We start from the raw sequence: 23,409 nt of genomic DNA, 5'->3' as shown, positions 1-23,409 counted from the left end.
GGCGCCGCGCGGCAGGCAGCTCTGCGAGCGGGGAGCCGGGGGGAGGCAGTGCCCGGCTGCACGCGCTTATTGTTGTCCCAAGGAGCTGCAGCTCCCGCTGCCGGCCCCCTCGGTGTCAAAGCTTTGCACGGAGGCTGGGCTTCCCGGAGCTCGCTTCTGGGGGTAGCAGCTTATTCTGCAAGAACATCTGTGGGCGTCGGGGTGTTTCTTCCCCCCACCTCACGTGTCTTCCCCTCTCCCCCCTTTTCCTCTTGCGATGTAGGGTCTGGTTCGGGCTCGTTGGGTCTGGAGTTGTGACAGCAGGGGGTGGAAGTTTCCCCAGCAGCTCGGGAAGCGGAAAGCTGTTTTTAAAGGGGGGAGGGATTGGGTTTTGTGTGTGAGCAGACGGAGCCTGCAGCCCTTGTAGCTGCAAAGAGAGAGGGAAAAGTTATGATGGAGAGGTTGGACACACAAGGCTTTCGGAAGGATTTTCCTTGCAGGGTTAAATGTTTGATGCTGGAGGGATTTGATAGCTGATACTAAACGTAACAGGGCAGATGCACTCAGCAGGATCCTGCTGCCTAGTTGGGAAGTCTCGAACCCTGGAGCGCTGACAGTTTTTCTCCATGCACTTGATTTTAATGCCACTGTTGCCCTTTAAGGCATGTTTCAATATACTCACGTTCCTCTGTGTTTGCAGGATCGGTGCCTAAGCAGCAGTGGTGGGTTGGGGGCGGGGGGAGTGACAAAGAGAAGTGAAAAGGTTGGTTGTCTCAGTAGTGCACAATTCACTTCTCAGAATAAGATGCAATAATGTGGTGGGCTATCCCTGCTGTTGGAAAGCCCAGCTGCCTCTCTGCATAGAGACAAATTGTGGTGCCAAATTTTTATTAGTTCTTTTTACTTAAGACCAGGTTATTGTAGCTCCAGTAACAGGACAAGTCCCCCAACTCTTTTTTTTTTTCACTATAAAACTGCTCAGAAATAAAGTGGTTTGCTTGTTCCTAAATTCCTCATTAATGTCAAGGGAAAACACGTGGCCCAGGAGACAGAAACTGAGAGTAGCTGTTTAACCCTTCGGGTGTGTTTTTTTGACTCAGAAAGAAGTGTGGACTTCCTTCCTCCTCTAATTCTCTTTCTCTGTGATGCAGGGTAAAGCACAAGGCTTCTTCCTGTGGGTCAGGCTAATGCCCTGTGCAGAATCTGGTACACATCTGTCACAACATTACATGAAATTAGTCCTGTCTTGTGACTGGTTTTTTAAGGACCACTGACAGGTTTTGTTTCAAGGGAGGATTTGACTCTGGAGGAAACTTTAGGTGAGGGAAGAGAGAAGACTTATCCAAAATGAAATGTACCAGGGGTTTTTCTATATTCCCTTTCCTGCTATTATTATGATATATATTATATTTTTCTTAGAAAATACTTTTTCAGAGCCATTGCTCAGAGTTCAGCGAAGTCAATTTGTTTTACATTACTGTTGGAAAGGTAGTGATGTGTCATATGACCTAATATGTGATCACTTGTAGGGGGAGGAGATGGTCTGTGAAGGAAAGAAGTCTTTCAAAAACCTAGTCTAAGCAAATAGAATGTACAATAAGATGTTATGTTACAGAATCTGAAAAGTATATGCATTTAAACATTTAACTTTGCAAGTTTTACTTAACGTGAAAATTCATGTAATTTGCATCTTGATCCCTGTTATCTCAGTGTTAAAGATCAAAAATTGATCACACATAGGTTAACTCAGACATACTGAAGCTGATAGTTGCTTTTGCTTCATTATATGCAATTGTCCCTTGTACTTAAAATGACAGCATTAGTTTTCTTGCCTTAAAGATTTAACATACCTTTAAAAGATCTGGGAATGTAGTTCTTTTAATAACTTAGTTATAGGTTTTAAAAATTGTTTGTATTCCTAACTCTTTCATAAATTTCCTGGGTGATCTTGGGAAAGTAACCTTTGAGCCTCAGTTTCCTCATCTGTAAAATGTTTATATCCTTACCTTTTCCAACATATTGATGCTAAATGTTCAATTGTAGAGTATGGCTCATAGGGCTGATGCTATAAAAGTATAAATGTTAATTTGTTACAAAAATGTTTTTCACTTCTTGTCCTACATACAAAATCTGTTGTGTGTTCTTAATAGTAGATAGTGTATGTGCACAGCTTTGTGCGTGTGTAGACTTAAACTGAGTGCCTCACTTATTTTAAAATGCTCTGAAAAGATCAGTTTAATCCATTCCTTAGTGCTAAACATTGATATGCCCCTTCATGCTTCGACCACCATTCCAGAGGACATGCTTCCATGCTGATGACAGGATCTGCTCAATAATGATCTGAAGCAGTGTGGACTGACGCACGTTCATTTTCATCATCAGAATCAGATGCCATCTACAAAAGGTTGATTTTCTTTTTTGGTGGTTTGGGTTCTGTAGTTTCCGAATTGGAGTGTTGCTCTTTGAAGACTTCTGACAAGCACGTTCCACACCTCATCCCCCTCAGATTTCAGAAGGCATTTCAGATTCTTAATGCCTGCCTTAATACTGCCTTAATACTGCTCACAGGGCAAGGAGTCAGACCGTGGAATTGACTGTAAAGGGAGATGGGGGAGACATTGCTTAAAACCTCTTAGACTCGTAACTGGGACTAGTTAGAAAATATAGACATCCGACAGGCAAACCTAGGTCGAGTGCTGTAGCTATGTTTAGAAATCTCATATTGGTATCATCTTTGCATTTTGTCAAATCTGCTTTGAAAGTCTTCTGAAAACGAACATGTGCTGGGTCATCATCCAAGACTGCTATAACATGAAATATATGGCAGAATACAGGTAAAACAGAACAGGAGACATACAATTCTCCCCCAAGGAGTTCAGTCACAAATTTAACTAACACATTTTTTAATGAGCCTCATCAGCATGGAAGCATGTCCTCTGGAATGGTAGTCAAAGCATGAAGGGACATACAAATATTTAGACTATCTGGCACAAAAATACCTCGCTATGCCAGCTACAAAAGTATCATGTGAATGCCTGTTCTCACTTTTGGGTGACCTTGTAAATAAGAAGTGGTCGGCATTATCTCCCGTAAGTGTAAACAAACTTATTTGTCTTAGTTATTGACTGAATAAGAAGTAGGACTGAGTGGACTTACAGGCTCTTGAGTTTTATATTGTGTTTTTTTTTTTTAGTGCCGTTATGTAAAAAAATCTATATTTGTAAATTGCACTTTCACAATAAAGAGATTGAACTACAGTACTTGAATGAGGTGGATTGAAAAATACTATTTCTTTTGTTTATCTTTTTTACAGTGCAAATTTTTGTTTTAAAAATAATATGAAGTGAGCACTGTACACTTTGTATTCTGTGTTGTAATTGAAATCAATTTATTTGAAAATGTAGAAAAACATCCAAAAATATTTATAATAAATTTAAATTGACATTCAATTATTGTTTACCAGTGCAGTTAAAACTGTGATTAATCACAAAGAATTTCTTTAATTGAGTTAATTTGTTTTGAATTAATCGCTTGAATTAATTGTGATTAATTGACAGCCCTATCCTAAGTATATGAAAATATGTTTGTGGAGTAAAGAATCAGAGTGTCATTTGCGCTGTTAGACTCACTCTATGGTGAATCGTTTTTTCTGAAACTTGCAAAGTATCCAGCAACCTCCTCTGTTGCACAGAGTGATTAAAGCCCGGATTCAATAAGCACTTATGCATGTATTCATGGGACTACTGTAAATAAAGTTAAGCGTCAGCATTGCATGTTTGTGTCTTATCTGTGCAGAAAATGTGATATCTGGAAGGGGTGGCAGAGATGTGGCTATGCAGCATTCTTAACCATTATTAGCAGCCCTTTCTGAGGCAGATATTTTTGTCATATGCCCATGGTCCCGAGAGCTGTGGCTGAGATTTAACTCAGAACAGCTACTCTCCATGGCATGATCCCAGTCAAAAGGGCCCTAAATTACACGGCAGTCTGTCACAGATTATTGTTTTGTGTTTCAATGTTAACTTCCTCTTCAGGGTTTAACAGTCTTTGGAGGTAGCAGGCAGGTGCCACAGGAGGTTTCAGTGGCAACTGAGCTAACTGTGGTGGTGGCGGCCATCATGGGGAAATGGAGGGGCAGGCGCTTTAGAGTGGATGTCCTGAGATCCTCAACTGTAGGGTTTTTACAGAGATGCTTTTACACCATGCAGTTAAGCAACCATGCCCATGGCCTCTTCCATGCAGCTGCTGATCCCTTCCCAGAGGGATCAAGTTTCCTATGTCCTCAGCCATGTGGAATATTTCTTGTAACTTTCTCCTCTGGTGGATTTTTTCACAAGAGCTGATAATGTGGTCCATGTTCATTATGAAAGGCCATTCCAGTATGACAAAATGATTGTAAGGACAAATCTGCCCTTAACCTGATAACTTTTAGGTGTACAGATTTTTTTTTGTTTTTATTGTTACCAAAATAGTTATACCACTAAAAACCCTGGTGTGGGTGTAATTACACTGGTATAAAGGTGACTTCCACTTTCTCGTATGGAATGGCTACAGTAGATCAGTATAAAGTGTGTTCTGTTTTTACAATACTGGCATAGTTAAAGTGGTACACCTTTCTAACAAACCCTAAGTACACCGTGATAATTTCCAGTTCCATATGCAGATAATTCACCATACTTTACTACCTTGTATCTTTTGATATTACTTTTTTCTTTCTTTCTTCTATAGTTTTTAAAATTAGTATCAACATTTTCAGTGTCTGTTCCTTGTGGACTTCTGACATGGTGGGAATGTGAAATCTCAGATTGTTATTGGAAACTTTCAGTGTGGGAACATTCCTAGGAAGGCGGGGGGGAAAGTAATGTGACTCTTTTTCTGAAAGTATATTTTGGTATTCCAAATTGGGGAGATAAACTGACAAAGAAAAAAACCCAAGACAATTTCCAGGCCAAAAAACCTGCATAAACTACAGTTAAGGTTGTAAATGTATACAGATTGCTTAATTTAAAAAAATCCCTTAAATATATCTTGTAATTTTCCTAAACACGAACTGGAAATTCAGAATTAAGATTACATGTAAATGTCTGAAAGTAAAGAAATGCACAGTTCAGATAAACCAAACAACCTTAACCCTGCTCCCCTAACACCACCCCTTGAACAACAGAAACGAAACAATTCTGTAGTAATGGTGGGACACGTAGGCATGCTGGTAATTGAATGAACTCACCCTCCGTCCCCACCCACCCCCGGCCTACTCACTTTTTATAACCTCAATCCATTTCAAGAAATACTCCTGTCACATGGTAGGAGTGGGTAGGGGTGAGTATGTATTTCCTCTGATGGCTACTGTGTTGTTTTCCCTTTTCATATGGGGGAAGAGGAGAAATTTAACTAAAAAATAAGCACAAACTAACACGAACAACTAAGAAAACACACAAATAGAGAAATCTAGGATGGAGGTCAGAATGAATTACTTGAACCCCTTGATACATAAAAGGATTATTCTTTCACTTTGTGGACGTCTGCCAACAACTATTATCTCCATGGCTTTCCAATCACATGCCACTTCTTGTTCTAAGAGTTCCTTTTGCAATGGCGGCGGAGTCCTGTGGCACCTTATAGACTAACAGACGTACTGGAGCATAAGCTTTCGTGGGTGAATACCCACTTTGTCAGATGCATTGTCTGCTGAGTAGGATCTGCCACCTAGGGCCTGTTTGCTGCTCCCATCATGTCCCTTTAGGTATGAATAAAAAGCAAGTAGTTTTGGAAAGGACCGGGGAAGGCATAGTGCAATGATGGAAGTTATAGGGGAAAGGCATTCACGTTTAGGGTCCTGGGCTGGAGCCTGTAGCAGAGAAAAGACATGCCCTCTCACCCACTTGAGTGCCACCTAGAAGGATAGTGTGGAAATCCATGTGACCCAGGATTTGTGAGCCTGGCAGTAAGGGGCCTAAGAAAAAAGGTGTGCGTTTGTTGTTTTAGGGAGGGCTAAAGAACTCTTTAGCCAGATGATGGGTGAAGGTTGGTAGTGAAGCCTTGAATTATAACAGGTGTGAATGCTGTAGTCCTAGGAAAACCACTGATGTATTTTAATTCTGTGCTTGGGACCTTTGTTATCCTGGAAGGAGCAGACTTTTGCTTTAATCAGGGGGCCAAAGCACTAAAATTCACTCTTTGACCAAAGAGAGCAAGGGCAGACAGACAAAGGATGCATCCTAGCACCGGCCTGCTAAGCCGCTGTTACAGACAGTCTTTAATTGCAGCCAAGTGCTTCCTTCTTCTCCAAGAAGGATGACAACAAAATTACATATGGACCATTTAATAAAGAAATTTAGCAGATATATGGAATCTAAGGCCCCAGACAGAACCTAGTTGCATTAATTGGGCCTCTGTTCAGGCACCACACAGTAAACCTTGCAGGGCTGGGCTTTGAGAATGTAAACTCAGGCTTTTGAAATTCAAAGGAGACTGTTTAAAACAGAAGGCAAATGTATGTCACTAATGTGGACAGATTTTTGGAAGAATCATTAAGGAAGTAAGACGTTTTGGGTAATATTTTATGTATCAGAGCAACATCAGTGCTCTTTGACATTGCTTTATGCCAGTTAAGGTTTTTAATTGATAAAGCATATGGATAATTTTCTTGGGATGTAATGCTTTTGCAGAGCACCCAGGCAAAGTTAATCCAAAATATGATAGTCCAGATTTTTAATGGTCACTTTAAATGCATGCTTTCTTTCAAGAGGAGCTATAGCAAACTTGAAATATCTGTGTTCCTTGTAGGAAATAAGTGTAAAGAGACTGTGATAAGCAGTCAAGAAGATAATTTAAGAAACTCAAGAAAAATTTTAGTGGATGTCTTAGTGGCATTTAGTATTCATTTGTTGCATGTTTTCATTTACTCCTGTCTCTGCTTTATATGAATGTGTTGCTTATTGTTAAAATATTATCATTAAAATTATGTGACTTTAGCTCCTTTCATTTGAGAATCTTAGTGTCAAATATTAATAGACAACACTTGCGTAAGTAAGGTAGGTAACTACTACTGAAGGATTAAAAATTACTAGTTAAACCCAAACAAACAAAATCTGTTGCAAAGTATAGTATGTAATGTAGATCTCACTCCTCATCCTGTCTTTTATCTACAGTATCACTTTATTAATTTGCTTTTACAATCTGAGTTTGAAAAACTGCATTTATAACTGTGAGGAAATTTTTAAGCTTGTTCTGGTCAGTGAAAATATATCTAAAATCTTCTTAAACTCAGTCAAGAGAAAACAAGAGGGTCCTTTAATACTGCAGTTTACAGACTAAGACATGGTTTTCACATAAAATTTAGGTCAAACTAGCTGTATTGCTTAGGGGTGTGAAAAATTCACACTCCTGAGAGACGTAGTTAAACCAATTTGAGCCCTGTGGAAGACCGTGCGAGGTAGACAGAAGAATTCTTCTGTCGATCTAGCTACCACCCCTGAGGAGGGAGTATTTATTAAAGCAACAGAAAAACCCCTTCCATGTCTACTCCACAGTATTACAGTGTCAGCTGTGCCACTGTAGCACTTGTAGTATAGATATACTCTAAGGAAGAGAGTGTGTGCATGGTGAGAAGAATGAGTTTGGGATGTATAGTGAGTTTGAATGCAGATAGAGGAGGAGTGAAGGAGAAGAGAAGTGGAAGGAAATGAGAGACTGAAGAGAGAGGGGTAAGAATGAGGTGAAATATGGAGAATGGACAAAGGAGGGAAAACGAGAGTGAGAGGAAAAGTCTGAGGGTATGTCTGTGCAGCAATTTTTGGAGCAAGCCTCCCAGCTTGGGTTGACAGACTTGGACTAGCGGGGCTTGAGCTAGTGCTTTAAAAATAGCTGTACAGACAGCAGTTTGAAGTTGCGGCTTGGGCTGGAGCCTAGGCTTCAGAGTCTGAGCTTCAGCCCAAGCTTCAACTTCAAAGCACTGTCTGTACAGCTATTTATAGAGCACTAGCCTTGGCCATGCTAGCCCTGTTCCAGTCTGGAAGGCTTTCTCCAAAATGCTGTGTAGACTTACCCCAGGAGGAGAGAGATATATGAGGATAGTTGATAGAATTACTAGTGAATTTGTGAATGGGGCCATAAAGGGGTAGTGGTCACATTAATTAAACTTGTACATAAAAATGGGAGGAATGTTGGTATGTATTAAAAAGTTCAAGTTCCATTATAAGAGCAAGCTTTGAATGGGTGGGGGGTGGAGGTGGTAAAGGAAGAAGGCAGTGAATCATTATTTTTGTTAAGTCACGGAGAGATTTTACAGATGCCTATAATGGCAACTGTAAAATATTTTCCCCTTGATTTTCCTACTATGCGGTTTAAAAAAAAAAAAAGGAAGGGGGAATTGGGGAAAATAAAGAAGGAAAGGAAGGGTAGTTTATTTCCATCTCTCGACTGCACCTAGTTGCATGGAAACAAAGCAGACAAAAGGCAAGAATCCCTTCAGGTGTTTTTTTTAATTATATAAATCTAACAATGGCTTCCAAAAAGGTAATTAGGTGATTTTCTATTTTATCATTTAGTGTAAAGGGTCCCTTTTCACATTTGTGTATATTCAGTATCATGTTAAACATCATATATAGAATTTAAGGTTATTTACTCTACCAGTTGATAAGGGTAGCTGTTGTTGTGATTCTAAAGAACCATTAACATGCCTTGGGGTAAAAGTCACTGTATTCCTTTCAGCGTCTATGTCCATTATGAGTCAAGTCTGTTTTTATGTTTTGACATGTCATTAATTACTGGGTGGACGCAGATCACGTGGACTAGTGCAGCCTTATGTACATCATCACGTACAAAAGGTTAGTCTGCTGGTGTGCTGACACCATTACCTATCATGCTGACGAGTGTTGTATCCTTGGTTCCTTGTACTCCTCCATCTGTCTGCGTGTTCATGTGTTGTCTCTTGTCTTATACTTAGATTGTAAGCTCTTTGGGGCAGGGACTGTATTTTTGTTCTGTGTTTGTAAAGCACCTAGCACAGTGGTCTATGACTGGGGCTCTTAGGTGCTACAATAAATAATAATAATTTGCCTCTATCATCTGGCAAAATACTAGTCTATAACCAGTTACGGGTATAATAGACTCTGTGGGCCAAATCAATTTCTCACATACACACTGTGCAAACTAGCAGAGGTCCGTGGGACTACATGAGGTGTATGTCCATGCAGAATTTGGCCATATCTGTCCATTTGTATTGGATGACTCTAGTTCTATGATTCATAGAATGCTGTTGGATTTTTTTTAATGATGTTACTCTAATCAGTCTTATAGCTCTTCAGGTCCAGGTTGTTGCCCCAAAAATGACAGCATACTTATGTTCATATCTTGGAGTTAAGAACTCTTATAGTTTTGGATGCAGCACGTAGTGCTGTATAATCTGATGAATATACACCTAAACGGAGGAACATTTTATAGCACAATTAATAAATTTAGTCATCTAAACATCACTAGTTTCAAATTCTGAGAGACTGCAATGTGCAAGTTAAATCTAAGTGCACAGTTCCTACCAAACATATTACTTCTTTCTTTTCAAGTAGGGGCAATTCTGGAGTGTTTTGCTGTTCATCTTCCCAAATCAATTCTGGAGTGTTTTGATGTTGAGCTCCCCAAATATGCTCATTTTGTAATTTTTAGGAATTGGGGTACTAGATGCTAAAAGTTTCAATGAGCTGTAACTTTTCATCAGTTAAAATGGCAGGCTGCGTGAATGAGAATTTACAGATTTCAGTCCAGCTACTGCGAGTGAGCAACTATTTTCCCATTTAAGATATTGTCAGATATATTACCTAAGTTCACTGGATAAAATTTGATACAGTACATAATTATTTTAACAATAATCAAAGTGATTCATTAATCAATATTCATGAGTCATTGTAACAACCCCGTTAGATAGGAGACTAGAACCCTAATCCTGCATATGGATCTGCATGGGCACATCCTTGACACAATGGTGCAAAAGTCTTTGCATGGATCCCTTGGGGACCCTGTGTGAGGGCTACCTGCCTAGATCTCTTTGCAGGATCAGGGCACAAGGCACTACTTTTTCTTATACTTATTCTCTGATATTTTCAGTAATTTCTTACATTTATTTGAGGTTACTCTATATTGCCCCTGTCTTGCGGTGTGCCCTGTGCAGGTGCAAGGGTCTGCCCACATGGATCTCATCGCAGTATTGGTTCCTGTCTTGGCAAACTGAATGATGTGGTAGGTTAAAGGGAAACTGTCAATTTGAGATCAGTTTTAGAAAGAAAGAGTAGTTTCAGGTGCTATGCCTGCCCTGAATCCTCCTGCCAGTTTGTGTATTTTTGAGACCACATTTTCCTATTTTTAAAAATTTCTCTTCCCTCTTTCTGTCTGAAAGATCCACACAAAGAAAAGGAGAAACTGATTCTAGTGAAACAGAACATATACAAAGTGCTGTTGAATGCACAATGCAATGAACTAGAAAGCAAAGTAAATACTTTTCCCCTTAATCTTTGTTATAGTAACTCCAGGAATTACTTGTAATGGTAGATGGTAAGAAATTCGTGTGTGAGAAATTTTAAGTTGACCATGTTTCTTTAAAGCCTGCTCATGGTGGTATCTTCCTTTATATAGGTTTAGCTATAAATTGATAAATGTCACTTCTCTTTTCCTCCCCCCAAAACAAACCAAATCTGCAGTACTTAAACAAAAGTAGCTTTGTTTTTACATTTGTTATATGAAATTGCATAACTCCTTTGGGAAAAATCTTCCTCTCACAGGAAGAGTCAAAACTCTTAAAGCCAAAAATCTGCTAACAGACAACACAACATTTATTAGTTGTACAGTATTAGATTGTCTAAGATAAAGTCTTTCTTTAAAAATGAATTAAAAAGTGAGAATTAAGAAAGCTAACACACAAATTGGCATACTTTCCTTTCAGTGCATACAAATTGAGGTGCATTCTGGGGCAAAATTTGCTGTGTCACAAGGATGTAAAACTGAAGGAACTTTGTTGGTGTTTCTTTGGATTTGCACCTGTGTAATTGTGAGTGGAACTTGAAAGGGATTTTTCAAAGCAGTGCATGGCAGGAAAATTGTATGCCCTCTTTTGGTCACTCTGAGAGTTGAAAGTATTTTAAAACTATGGGAAGGTTGCACCTCTGGATCTTCAGGCTGTCTTGGAACTCAGGCTCCAGCTGTGCACTCAAACATCAAGTTTTTTAGAAGACAGCTGTTGTATGAAGCAAATGCCAAAGGTTTCCTCAATGAAAATGAGCTTGCTCAGCAAGGAATCATGCTGAGTCTACGTGGTGAACACTGCATGATAGGAAGAAATCAGAGACCCAGGAGACATGCAAGGTGATACACCTTTTAAAATTTGCCTGTGTAGGCTTTCTTTGGGAGAAATTCTGCAGAAAAGGAATGCCCAACAGATTGAGGGCTGCTGCAGTGTGGTTTCTCTCAAAATTTGTCATAAAAATACAAGACCGTATCAGGAAGCATTTTTTGCCAACAGCCCCTTGAAACACTGAACATCCCTCTGAATCAGGGACTCAGTCACCTACAGCATGGTAAGTTTCACTCTATGATGTGTTAATGCGACAGCAGGGGTGGGGGGATAAGCAGGGCTGAAGGTGAAATGACCATGCAGTTGGGGCCACAACTAAAAAAGGAAATGGAGAGTCCTGCCCAATTAAGGCAAAATGATGATGGCAGAATCCCTAGCAGCTCTGCAGCCAATAGCAAGCCAGTGGAAATTGGCCACTGGGCTACTACCATTAGGTGGGCCAGGGGTTGGCAACCTTTCAGAAGCTGCTGCCGGCCCCGCTCAGCCTGCTGCCGGTCTGGGATCCCGGCTCTGCCCACATAGAGTGGGTACCTACCTTCTCCCAGGTTCTAGCCCATTCTCTTCCTCTCTCTCTGCACTGAGCTGAGGGTGGGAGTGCATGGAGCACACGGCTGGGGGTGAAGGAGCAGGTTGGGGTGCAGGGTCTGGCCAGGAGCTAGAATGAGGGAGGGGGCTCAGGGTTGGGGCAAGAGGTTTGGGTGTGGAGTGCTTACCTGGGCAGCTCCCATTTGGTGTGAGGGGTGCAGGTGAGAATGTGGGGGGTGGGGTGGGAGGGCTGCAGGAGCTCCTGTTTGGTGCTCTGGGTGGGGATGGGAATGTGGGGGGTGCAAGAGTCAGGACATGCGGTGTGAGGGGGCTGGGTATGTGACGGGGTGCAGGAGTCAGGGCATGGGGTGTGGGGGACTGGGTATGTGTGGGGGGTACTGGAGTCAGGGCTGGGGTTGTGGGGGGTGCAGGGGTCAGGGCAGGAGGCTGGGGTGTATGGGGAGTGCTGGGGTCAGGGCAAAGGGCTGGGGTGTGTGGAGGGTGCAGGGCTCAGGGCAGGGTGCTGGGAGTGTGTGTGTGGGGGTGCAGGGATCAGGGCAGAGGGCTGGGGGTGTGGGCTAGGGTCGTCGGGGTGCTCCCAGCCCCCTGCCCAGAGCGGCTCACAGCAGGAGGCTGGAGGGGATGTGCCTTGACTCCACCCCCCTTCCCCAAGGCCCTGTCCCCACCTCTTCTCTGCCTCCTCCTCGGAGCAGCGAGCCCGCTGTGGCTCCGCTTCTCCCACTCCCTCGCAAGGGCCATCAGCTGATAGACTGCAGGGAGGGAGGGAGAGGAGGAGGGGCCGGAACCCAGCACGCTGGGGGAAGAGGTGGGGGACAGGGAAGCTTGCCTGCTCTGCAGCAGCAGCCGGCAGGACCAAGCTTCTTCACCCTGCCTGGGGGGGGGGGGGGGGCGGAGAAGAGCGGGCCAGGGCAGGCAGGATTTTTAATGGCTCGGTGCTGCCTGCCGGGGTCCTGGCCTGGGTTTGGCAGCGGGCTGAGCAGGGCCGGCAGCTGGGACCCGGCAGGCAGCAGCGAGCCATTAAAAATCAGCTCACGTGCCATCTTTGGCACGCGTGCCATAAGTTGCCGACCTCTGAGATAGGCCAATCCTGTAAGAGGTTTCCCTCATATGGGGAATTAGGGTTCTGGATGCAATAGGAGTGACCTCTCAGGGATCAACTGACACTTCCTACAGCACCATGGCAGCACACGAGACATTTGTTAAATCCATTTAAGGTTTTACTCCTCCACAGATTCACAACATAGAATCCTATTTTTGACGTCTCCGACTCAAGGAATATTTCCAACACACCCCTGAACAACATACTAACCCACAGAGACTTTCCTACCAACACTACAAAAAGAGGGATTCTGGGTGGACTCCTCCTGAAGGTCGAAACAACAGACTGGACTTCTACACAGAGTGCTTCCACCGACGTGCACGGGCTGAAATTGTGGAAAAGCAGCATCACTTACCCCATAACCTCAGCCGTGCAGAACACAATGCCATCCACAGCCCCAGAAACAACTCTGACATCATAACATAATCAAAAAGGCTGGCAAAGGAGGTGCTGTCGTCATCATGAGTAGGTCGGAATATGAACAAGAGGCTGCTAGGCAACTCTCCAATGCCACTTTCTACAAGCCATTACCTTCTGATCCCACTGAGGGTTACTAAAAGAAACGACACCATTTGCTCAAGAAACTCCCTGAAAAAGCACAAGAACAAATCCGCACAGACACACCCCGGAACTCCGACCTGGGGTATTCTATCTGCTTCCCAAGATCCATAAACCTGGAAATCCTGGATGCTCCATCATCTCAGGCATTGGCACCCTGACAGCAGGATTGTCTGGCTATGTAGACTTCCTCCTCAGGCCCTACGCTACCAGCACTCCCAGCTATCTTCGAGACACCACTGACTTCCTGAGGAAACTACAATCCATCGGTGATCTTCCTGAAAACACCCTCCTGGCCACCATGGATGTAGAAGCCCTCTACACCAACATTCCACACAAAGATGGACTACAAGCTGTCAGGAAAAGTATCCCCGATAATGTCACGGCAAACCTGGTGGCTGAACTTTGTGACTTTGTGCTTACCCATAACTATTTCACATTTGGGGACAATGTATACCTTCAAATAAGCGGCACTGCTATGGGTACCCGCATGGCCCCACAGTATGCCAACATTTTTATGGCTGACTTAGAACAGTGCTTCCTCAGCTCTCCTCCCCTAATGCCCCTACTCTGCTTGTGCTACATTGATGACATCTTCATCATTTTGACCCATGGAAAAGAAGCCCTTGAAGAATTCCACCATGATTTCAACAATTTCCATCCCACCATCAACCTCAGCCTGGACCAGTCCACACAAGAGATCCGCTTCCTGGACACTACGGTGCTAGTAAGCGATGGTCACATAAACACCACCCTATACCGGAAACCTACTGACCGCTATGCTTACCTACATGCCTCCAGCTTTCATCCAGACCACACCACACGATCCTTTGTCTACAGCCAAGCTCTACAATACAACCACATTTGCTCCAACCCCTCAGACAGAGACAAACACCTACAAGATCTCTATCAAGCATTCTTACAACTACAATACCCACCTGCTGAAGTGAAGAAACAGATTGACAGAGCCAGAAGAGTACCCAGAAGTCATCTACTACAGGACAGGTCCAACAGAGAAAATAACAGAACGCCACTAGCCATCACCTTCAGCCCCCAACTAAAATTTCTCCAACACATTATCAAGGATCTACAACCTATCCTGAAGGACGACCCATCACTCTCACAGATCTTGGGAGACAGGCCAGTCCTTGCTTACAGACAGCCCCCCAACCTGAAGCAACTCACCAGCAACCATACACCAAACAACAAAACCACTAACCCAGGAACCTATCCTTGCAACAAAGCCCGTTGCCAACTGTGTGCACATATGTATTCAGGGGACACCATCATAGGGTCTAATCACATCAGCCACACTATCAGAGGCTTGTTCACTGCACATCTGCCATTGTGATATATGCCATCATGTGCCAGCAATGCCCCTCTGCCATGTACATTGGTCAAACTGGACAGTCTCTATGTAAAAGAATAAATGGACACAAATCAGACGTCAAGAATTATAACATTCAAAAAGCAGTCGGAGAACACTTCAATCTCTGTGGTCACTTGATTACAGACCTAAAAGTTGCAATTCTTCAACAAAAAAACTTCAAAACCAGACTCCAATGAGAGACTGCTGATTTGGAATTAATTTGCAAAGTGGATACAATTAACTTAGGCTTGAATCGAGACTGGAAGTGGATGTGTCATTACACAAAGTAAACTATTTCCACATGTTTATTCCCCCTCTGCATCCCCCCCACTGTTCCTCAGATGTTCTTGTCAACTGCTGGCAATGGCCCACCTTGATTATCACTACAAAAGGTTTCTCCCCTCCCTCCCCCTGCTCTCCTGCTGGTAATAGCTCACCTTAAGTAATCACTGTCCTTACAGTGTGTATGGTAACACCCATTGTTTCATGTTCTCTATGTATATAAATCTCCCCACTGTATTTTCCACTGAATACATCCAATGAAGTGAGCTGTAGTTCACGAAAGCTTATGCTCAAATAAATTTATTAGTCTCTAAGGTGCCACAAGTACTCCTTTTCTTTTTGCGACTACAGACTAACAAGGCTGCTACTCTGAAATACGAAATGTTGCAACACTCCGTGGCATTCAACATTTTCATGCAAAATGTAATAATTTTTAAACCTTATCTTGGATGATGCTGTAGGAATTATGTCCATAGAACAGTTGTTCTTCAAGTGATGGTTCCTCTTGTATTCCATTGAGAGTTTAGCATGCACTCCAGGAGTCTGAAGCTGGAGAATTTGAAAGTAGAAGTGTCCATTGGTCCTCTTATGTTTCCTTGCTTTGCCTTATGGTTTCATCCAAGGTGATAAAGGATGGGGTGGACCAACTATGACTCCAGTTCCTTTTCACCATCCCCTGGTCCAAGTCGGAGCTGTTAGTGTCCTCTCATCTGATGCACTTACCCCCCCCCCCAATCCCAAATAAACAAGTTTTTGAACTGTGTATAGTTAGTTTTTTCTTCCACTGTTTTACTATTTTCTTATGTAGTTTAGTTTTTAGTAGTAATTTTAGTAGGACTGGGACATTGGGGGAATCTGTTTAACAGTCCTCTCCTCCGGCCCATGTTTCATCCAGGTGCCGTATCTGCCAGTCCTTCACAAGCCGTACCCGAGAAGGCTGGGCTCTATGCCTCAAGAAGCACCTTATGGAAGTTGCCATGAGGCCTCAGTCAGACCCAGACCAGGGAACATCCCTCCCTCCCCCCGTACATCATCCTGAGGAAGCCAGGAGTGTGCCTCCGTCTGCTGAGATCAAGTCTTGCTCCGGCTGTCCCTCCTCTATGGACTCCATGCTGGGGCCTTCTTGGGAGGCAAGTAAGCATGTGCATAAGCATGGTAATAAGTCTTGCTCCAAACCAAGGAAGGACGATGCCCCTTCCACGAGTTCCAGCCACGGAGGGGCAGCGTGTTCCAGAGGGCACAATCCTGACAAGAAATCGCAGAGACCAGCGGATCTACTGGTATCGAGCGCCATGATCCACATCCCCTCAGTGTCAGCCTTCCTTAAGACAAGGGATCCATCAGTTCCAGGACAGTCCTCTGGTCCCACCGGCTCCAGCTATGGAACGGGTACCATTAACACTGGGGCATTTGGAGAAAGCATCGAAGTCATATGAGCACTTCACTCTTGGGGAACTGAGATCTCCATGCCTTCCTCTGCAAACTGTACCTAGGGAGGTCCAATCTCCTATCCAGGACTTGCCAAAGTCATGTCATGCCTCGACTCATTCTTTTGTGGTTTATATACTTCTGCCGGCTTTGACAGTACCACCACTGAAACCGGGATCTGAGTTCTCATCATCGGAGGATTCCAATGGAAAACAAGGACCACCCATTTCCTACTGCCAATACAAGTACCTGATCAACGATGCTATTCTTCAACCAGCCTGAACAGGTTGGCATACTTCAGCCACTTGTATGTCTACTCCAAAGGGGGCAGGGAGGAGATATTATGTACCAGCGAAGGGATTCAAGTTTCTTTTTCACACCCTCCACCCAATTCCCTCATGGTGTAGGCAGCAACATCTGTGCTCCAAATGCTTAGACCTTCTGAGACACAAGGTCTTCTCTTCAACAAGCCTTCAGTTGTGTTTTTCAGACTTCGTTTTCCAGGCCTTGTTGGCCAAATATGCCTTCCTTAATTATGGCAAATTGAAAGACTTTACTGAAAAAGCTGCCTAGGCATCCCTCCTCGATGTGCCGCTTCCAGACATATGTAGGGCAGCCACATAGAGTTTGGTACATACCTTTGCTGAATGCTATGCTTTGGTGCAGAACTCTGACAGATGCTCATTCAGTGTGGCTGTCCTCCGTTCAACTGTCCCATTCTCTTCCTTACACCCTCCTCTGAATTAGGTACTGCTTGTTAATCACTCTCAGTGGAATACAGTAGGGACCATCACTTGAAGAAGAGGAGGTGGTTACTTACTTGTTACTGGAGGTTCTTCGAGATGTGTGGTCCATATCTGTATTCCACTTCCTGCCCTGCTTCCCTTCTGCTACGGATCTGTTTGATTTGCAGTGGAGAAGGAACTGGAGACGTGGTTGGTTTGGTCTGTCCTGCCCTTTATCACCTCTGACGAAACCAAGAGGTGAAGGAAAGGCACATGCGCAGACTAACAGACGCTACTACTTTCAAATTCCCCAGCTCTGGATGCATGGCACGCATGCGTATACCCTCAGTGGAATACAGATAGGGACCACACACTTCAAAGAACCTCCTGTTACAGGCCAGTAAACTCCTCTTACTGTTTACTGCTGATTTGTCTGTGGAGGACTGGCAAGTGTACTGCCTTCCAGAACTGCTTCTATGTCCTAATTGTACTGGTGTGTCTGCTGTTTCTTCTGGTGCCCTGGAGCAGAACTCTGCTGCCAGGCTATCTTTTAAGCAGATGTCCTCTTCTGTTAATGGAACCTGGGGCATGCAGAGGTTGAGAATACTGTAAATTTGGGTATGGAACTGGTTGATTCACCAGCTGCCTCACATGGCTTAAACCTTTCGTCTGCAGACTTTTTAAACAGAGGTGAGATGTTCACTCCTCTTCTAATAGGAATGAGGATACAGTAGAAGGCGGACTTTCTCCTCGGGCTCTTCCTGAATCAAGACTGCAGCACACTATCTCCTGCTTTCCAGAGGGAAGTAGGAGGTGAGGCTCCTCTGGATGAATTAACTTGTGCAGAGGCTCATCTTATGGCTTATTATGGGAACATTGAGATCATTCTGTCCAGCTTGCATGTTGAGCATGCTAACTGGACCAGAGAAATGTAGATCTCAGTGAGACACACATTTTATTAACTCCTGCATTGCTGGCTGAGTTACAACAATTAAAGCAGCAATACAAACATACCAGATGTTGGCTGTTCATTCTTGGATGGCAGTTGTGACATATGGCAATTTCCTGCAATATCCGTGAAAACCTTATTGAATTAAATTTAAGTATTTTTGGAGTCCATTGTATTAAATAAATGATTTATGTATCTTTGTGGGCTGGGACTGTATGTAACCTCCCTCTAGTGGGAAATGTGATGTTTCCTCTTAAGGTTTCACCTTAAGAATAAATGTGCTTGCTTAGAAAGAGCTGTGTGGTGACTTGTAACTGCTGCTACGCGGTTCATATGCCTTCAGAGACTGAGAAAACCACAGATGCTGGCCTATTTAGATAAACTGGATTTCTGGTTATATCACAATGTAAGCTGGGAGCTGTGCAGCCTGGGAAAACCCCAGTCAGGAGAAAGAGAGATGTGGGTCTCTACCCAAAAGAGGAGACAGCTGAAGAGCCAGGAGCCTAGAATGGATGACCTGGGTGGACCATGGTGGGGGAATAAGGTGCATTGAACTGTGGCATGAACTGTGGCAACAGTTTAAGGGTTATTGTGGAGGCATTCTTTTTGGACCCTGTTATACAGTTGCTAGACAGACATTGCAGCACCGATGTAGCATTTGAGTGATGTCCCTCCCAGTGTGCATTAAAAAAGTACAAAATAGAAAAGGCAGCCCACAGGTGCAGTCATTCATCTTTTTCCTGCGCTTCTTTTCCTGTTAGAATACACTTGGCCAAATTTTCAAAAGTGCTCAATACTGATTAGCCGCCATTGAGACACTTACGGCAAAATTTGCAAATGGGTTTAGGACCAGATGTGCTAAACTTGTTTGGGATCTGGCCTATTGTGCTCAGAGTCACATAGCAAAATGTTGCTTTGACCATGTCGTCTACGCTATTCAGCTGCAGCATGCAGAGATCTACGTGTGTCATGTGCAAGCTTTTGAGGATTTTAGCATAGTCTCGTCAAGCAAAGGGGTTGTCCAAGGTGAAGAGTTTACAGATTGAAGGGAACCGAGTCTCTATTTTGAATCAGAGTGATTTAAAAAAATAAGCATATAATTGTAATGGGGTCATTTCACTTTATAACAGTTGCTTATTTATGGTAGGCATGAGATACAAGCATTGAGCTACAGCTAAATGATAGTTATACTTTCAACCCATTGTATATTGAGCTAATGATGAATTGGTGTACTTACAAATGTTATGTAGTCTTATTTATGGAATAATTTTAAGGGTTTGTTTTGTTTTAATATTTTATTGCATTTGCACCTGAATTAATATGGGTGCCATATGGCTTACCAACTTCCTTTTTGCTAAAAATCATTCTGACACATAGGCTGCCTAATATATCCCCTAATTATAACTGCTCTGAACCTGAATTCCCTTTTTTTCCTGTTTCTAGCAAATACATAGAACTGCTTGTTTTAAGCTGAATGTCTAGTGATGAGAAACAAAACTTGTTCCTTTGACACTGAGATTAATTTTTGTGGAATACTTCATCATGCAGTGCAACGTTGTAGAAACATAATGCTTGAAAATCAGGTCAACTCTCTTCCTTTGTTGAAAAGGTTGATGAATGCTGGCAGGCACAATGCAGGTGGTGGTAATACAGTTCTTTGTCCTCAAAGAAGTACAATTTGTTAAAATAATATGCTAAATTGAAAGCAATTGAGTAGCTTTTTGTATTCTATTGTAAACAGTCTCCTTTTCTGGAGTTGCAATGATGGACTTCCAGTGGGTTCATTAAACATTTTCAGAATACATCTGCTTGGTGCATAATACCTTCTTTTGTAGAGAATATATAGAAGAAGAAAAAATTTCAATAAGCTTTTTACAAAGTATAATCCTAATGATTGGAGTATTAGGATGGGAACCTCCTTTACTTGTACAGAGTAAATGTATGACCAAGCATTACCTGTTTAAAATTGTTTCGCGTATACAAAATGACCCGATTCTTTTATGCCAAAGTTTTAGGCTCTGGCAAAGTCAAGATCTGAACAGTCCCCTCCTATCCTGTTGTTAGCAAACAGTGATATATAATTTTGTACATCATTTTAGTTTGTTTATCTTGTTATTGAGCTAGATATAGAACTCTTATATATATCACTTAATTCAAAAGGATACCTTGAAAGTAGTAGTAGTAATAAAAAGCACAGTTTTGGGGGGAATTTTTAGTAGCAAATTATGCAGTCTACACTTGTGATAAACCAGTCATTAAAGGTTATGTTAGTGAGGATGCAAGAAACTTCATGAGATTCACATTGCAGAATTTCTGACAAAAACTCCTGAGGAATAAGCAGTTTTGTTGGCAGAGTTTGAGACAGTAATGTTCTGCTCAAAACAGCTACTCCGACACACTCTGTACCACTGGGGGCTCCTCAGAAATGCCACTAAGCCACTGTCTAGACCCCTGTTTCAGGACACTTTTATGCCTTAGATCTCTTTCACAGCTTAAAATATAGCATAACACAGGATCCTGAGAAAATACAGAGAGAATATATTCTGAAAGTAATTAAACATGTATAGATATTGTTCTAACTAAAGTTTTCCTGCTTTGGGAAGAAAAGTGTTTATCATGGAGTCCTGAATGCTATTTCGTTTAGATAATTCAGATCAGTTTTAGGATGCTTTGATTCTGTCTTAAATTATATAGTTAATCCTCAGCCTATAAACACATATCAAATATAAACCAACTGAAATGAAGGCATCTGGTTTATTTTGTTGTTTGTTCATACAATATAAGTAGTTGGATAAAGGGAAAACTTATAAAGAAAAAACTTCAATGTAATTGGCTTTAGAGGTCTTTCTTACCATATCATGAACAGCAGCTTTATTACTTGTCAAATAATTTCTTCAGCCAGGATTTAAAATTTTCCCTTCTATGCCAGTGATCTTTAAGTAGTTACCCAATTAAAATGCAGTATTAATGGCAAGTTATATTGTTAAGGTTGTACAGTAGCTTTACATACTAGGTGCCAACATCTAGACACACACATTCTAATTTGGCCTGTATATGCAAAAGTAGCATGTTTTGTTTTTATTTACTTTCCAGTTCATAAAAACTTGTTCTCATTTCATAGATTGTAGGTTCATATATGAATTACTATACATTTAAGTTGGTTAAAGTGGCCAACAATTTAGACACCACAATAATTGCACTCAAATGGAAAATAATAGAACTCCCTTCTAATCTGTTTACCTTAGTTAAAGACCTGAGAAAACAGATGGGACATACAATTCAAAACAATGAGACTGGGTCAAATCAACAGGGAATGAGCCTCAGAGCTGGAGACCCTCTTCCAGGAAGACTTTGCATCCAGTCCCTACCATTAAAATCTAAGGACTATCAACAGAAGACCCGTGCTGATTTCCTGCTGAGATGGCAGGCAGGGTGAGAAGCAGCCAGGACCCAGACCATATAGGTCTTTATATATCTCATACAACATCTTATATTGTATCCAGAAGCAAATTAGAAATCCATCCCTCTCAAAGTAAACGGATAATATGCAAAATGAGAAAAAATTTAGTTCCACTGAATACTGTGGCAAAAAAGCCATTGGCCTTATTTGGACCATGAATTGCCATATGTGATTTGCACCTCTGAGCAGCTGTGCTGCAGGCACCACAAACCCCTTTGATAGCTCCAAGTACAGGACATTTTAGTTGTGTTGGAGATGACAAAGAGATGGATCACTATGGTGAAATCAGAGAAAAGACTGCCGGAAGTAAAGGGGGAAGCAGTGTTGCCCAATGTTGCTATCTGAGCTAGTAGGAGTATCTTGGCCTAAAAGTAACTCTATATTGCAAACCTCATTGACAGAGGATAGGCATGCTCCTCATAAGGGGACAGGAACCTCCAAATTGACTAGATGTTTCCACCAGCCTACCCTCCTTCTTCTCCCGTTTGGGCTTCAGCCACCTCAGTCTCGTTCATGTTTTGGTCTGACTCTGGAAAAGCAGAGAGATGGTGTGTTGTCTGTATCCAAGGAAGAGAAAGAGATGTGCAGCTGAGTATCATTAGCTGCATTTGGAATGTAAATCTTTAGGGGCAGGACTCATACCTTCTGTTTTTTGCACAGTGTTAAGCACACTGATGGTAATTAATAAACAAATAACAACACTTCATCCCAAAACAATTCATTCTCTCCCATGATTGGCTTTATATGTGCACTGAACAGGATGGATGACAAAACAGAACTCTGGAGGACTCTGCATGAGATTATTTCCCAATAACACATTGTAAACTCCTTGCAAATCTCTTAAAATACATCAAATGCTTTTAATTTACAGGTAAGGTATATACACCCAGTTGATTTGTCTGGCAATAATTACCTCTCATAGAAATTCTCACCAGCAGTATAAGATGACTTGCAAATTGATAGGCATATGGAGAAGATAGAAGAGGAGCTCTATGGAGAAACAGGGTTTGAGATTTTTGTCTTCATGTGGAGCACTATCAAAATGTGGATAGTTGCAAAATACATATTTTCTTTTTTAAAAAAAATGCTTTTAGATCACTGATTTTGACTCCTTCAGCTGGTGGGTCTCTGCTCAAACAGTGAGTGATTCTGAAAAGATGATATCTGAATTAGGAATAATAAAATCTGTTTTAGTAACCGGATGAAGCACTCTGTGGGGCCTTATACAGTGTCCAAAATCTTCTTTTGGTAAAGAAAGTAATACCTGTATTCATTTTTCCCTCAGAGAGAATTCTTACAGCATGTGACACTTCTGTTTGCTCTTACATCCCTAGAAGAAAGTGACGCTCTTACACAGCTGGTGAATTGCATTTTGCCTGACCACTTCATACAGGATAAAGCAGTTCATAATAATAAGAGTCCTTTGGGTAACATGATTAACCACCAGATTAATTAGTTTTACCTTTAATTTTTAGATTAAATCAACCACTTATAATTGCATCATTAGTAATGGTACATTATCTGTTTTTAAAAATATTGATCCAAATAGTGAGATCCTGAATCTGGACTTATTGAAAAAATGTATGTGGCTAATAAATGGAGAATGGGTGCAGATTCTGTCTGTGCTTTAAAACTTTTTATTGCAGCAGTCCTCCCACTCTGACCCCAAATAA

The 23,409-nt window shown here is 42.1% G+C and overlaps 1 protein-coding gene across 5 annotated transcripts in view; it reads left to right on the top strand.

Annotated features, from left to right (window-relative positions):
• The window catches only part of FAM110B (family with sequence similarity 110 member B), a 457,795-nt gene that overhangs the window by 276,681 nt on the left and 157,705 nt on the right, over nt 1–23,409 (top strand). The window lies entirely within an intron of this gene.

This window comes from Lepidochelys kempii, chromosome 2, assembly GCF_965140265.1.
Source record: "Lepidochelys kempii isolate rLepKem1 chromosome 2, rLepKem1.hap2, whole genome shotgun sequence".
NCBI lineage: Eukaryota > Metazoa > Chordata > Testudines > Cheloniidae > Lepidochelys > Lepidochelys kempii.
Note: the sequence above shows the minus strand (reverse complement) of the source record. Positions and strands in the feature narration are given on the sequence as shown.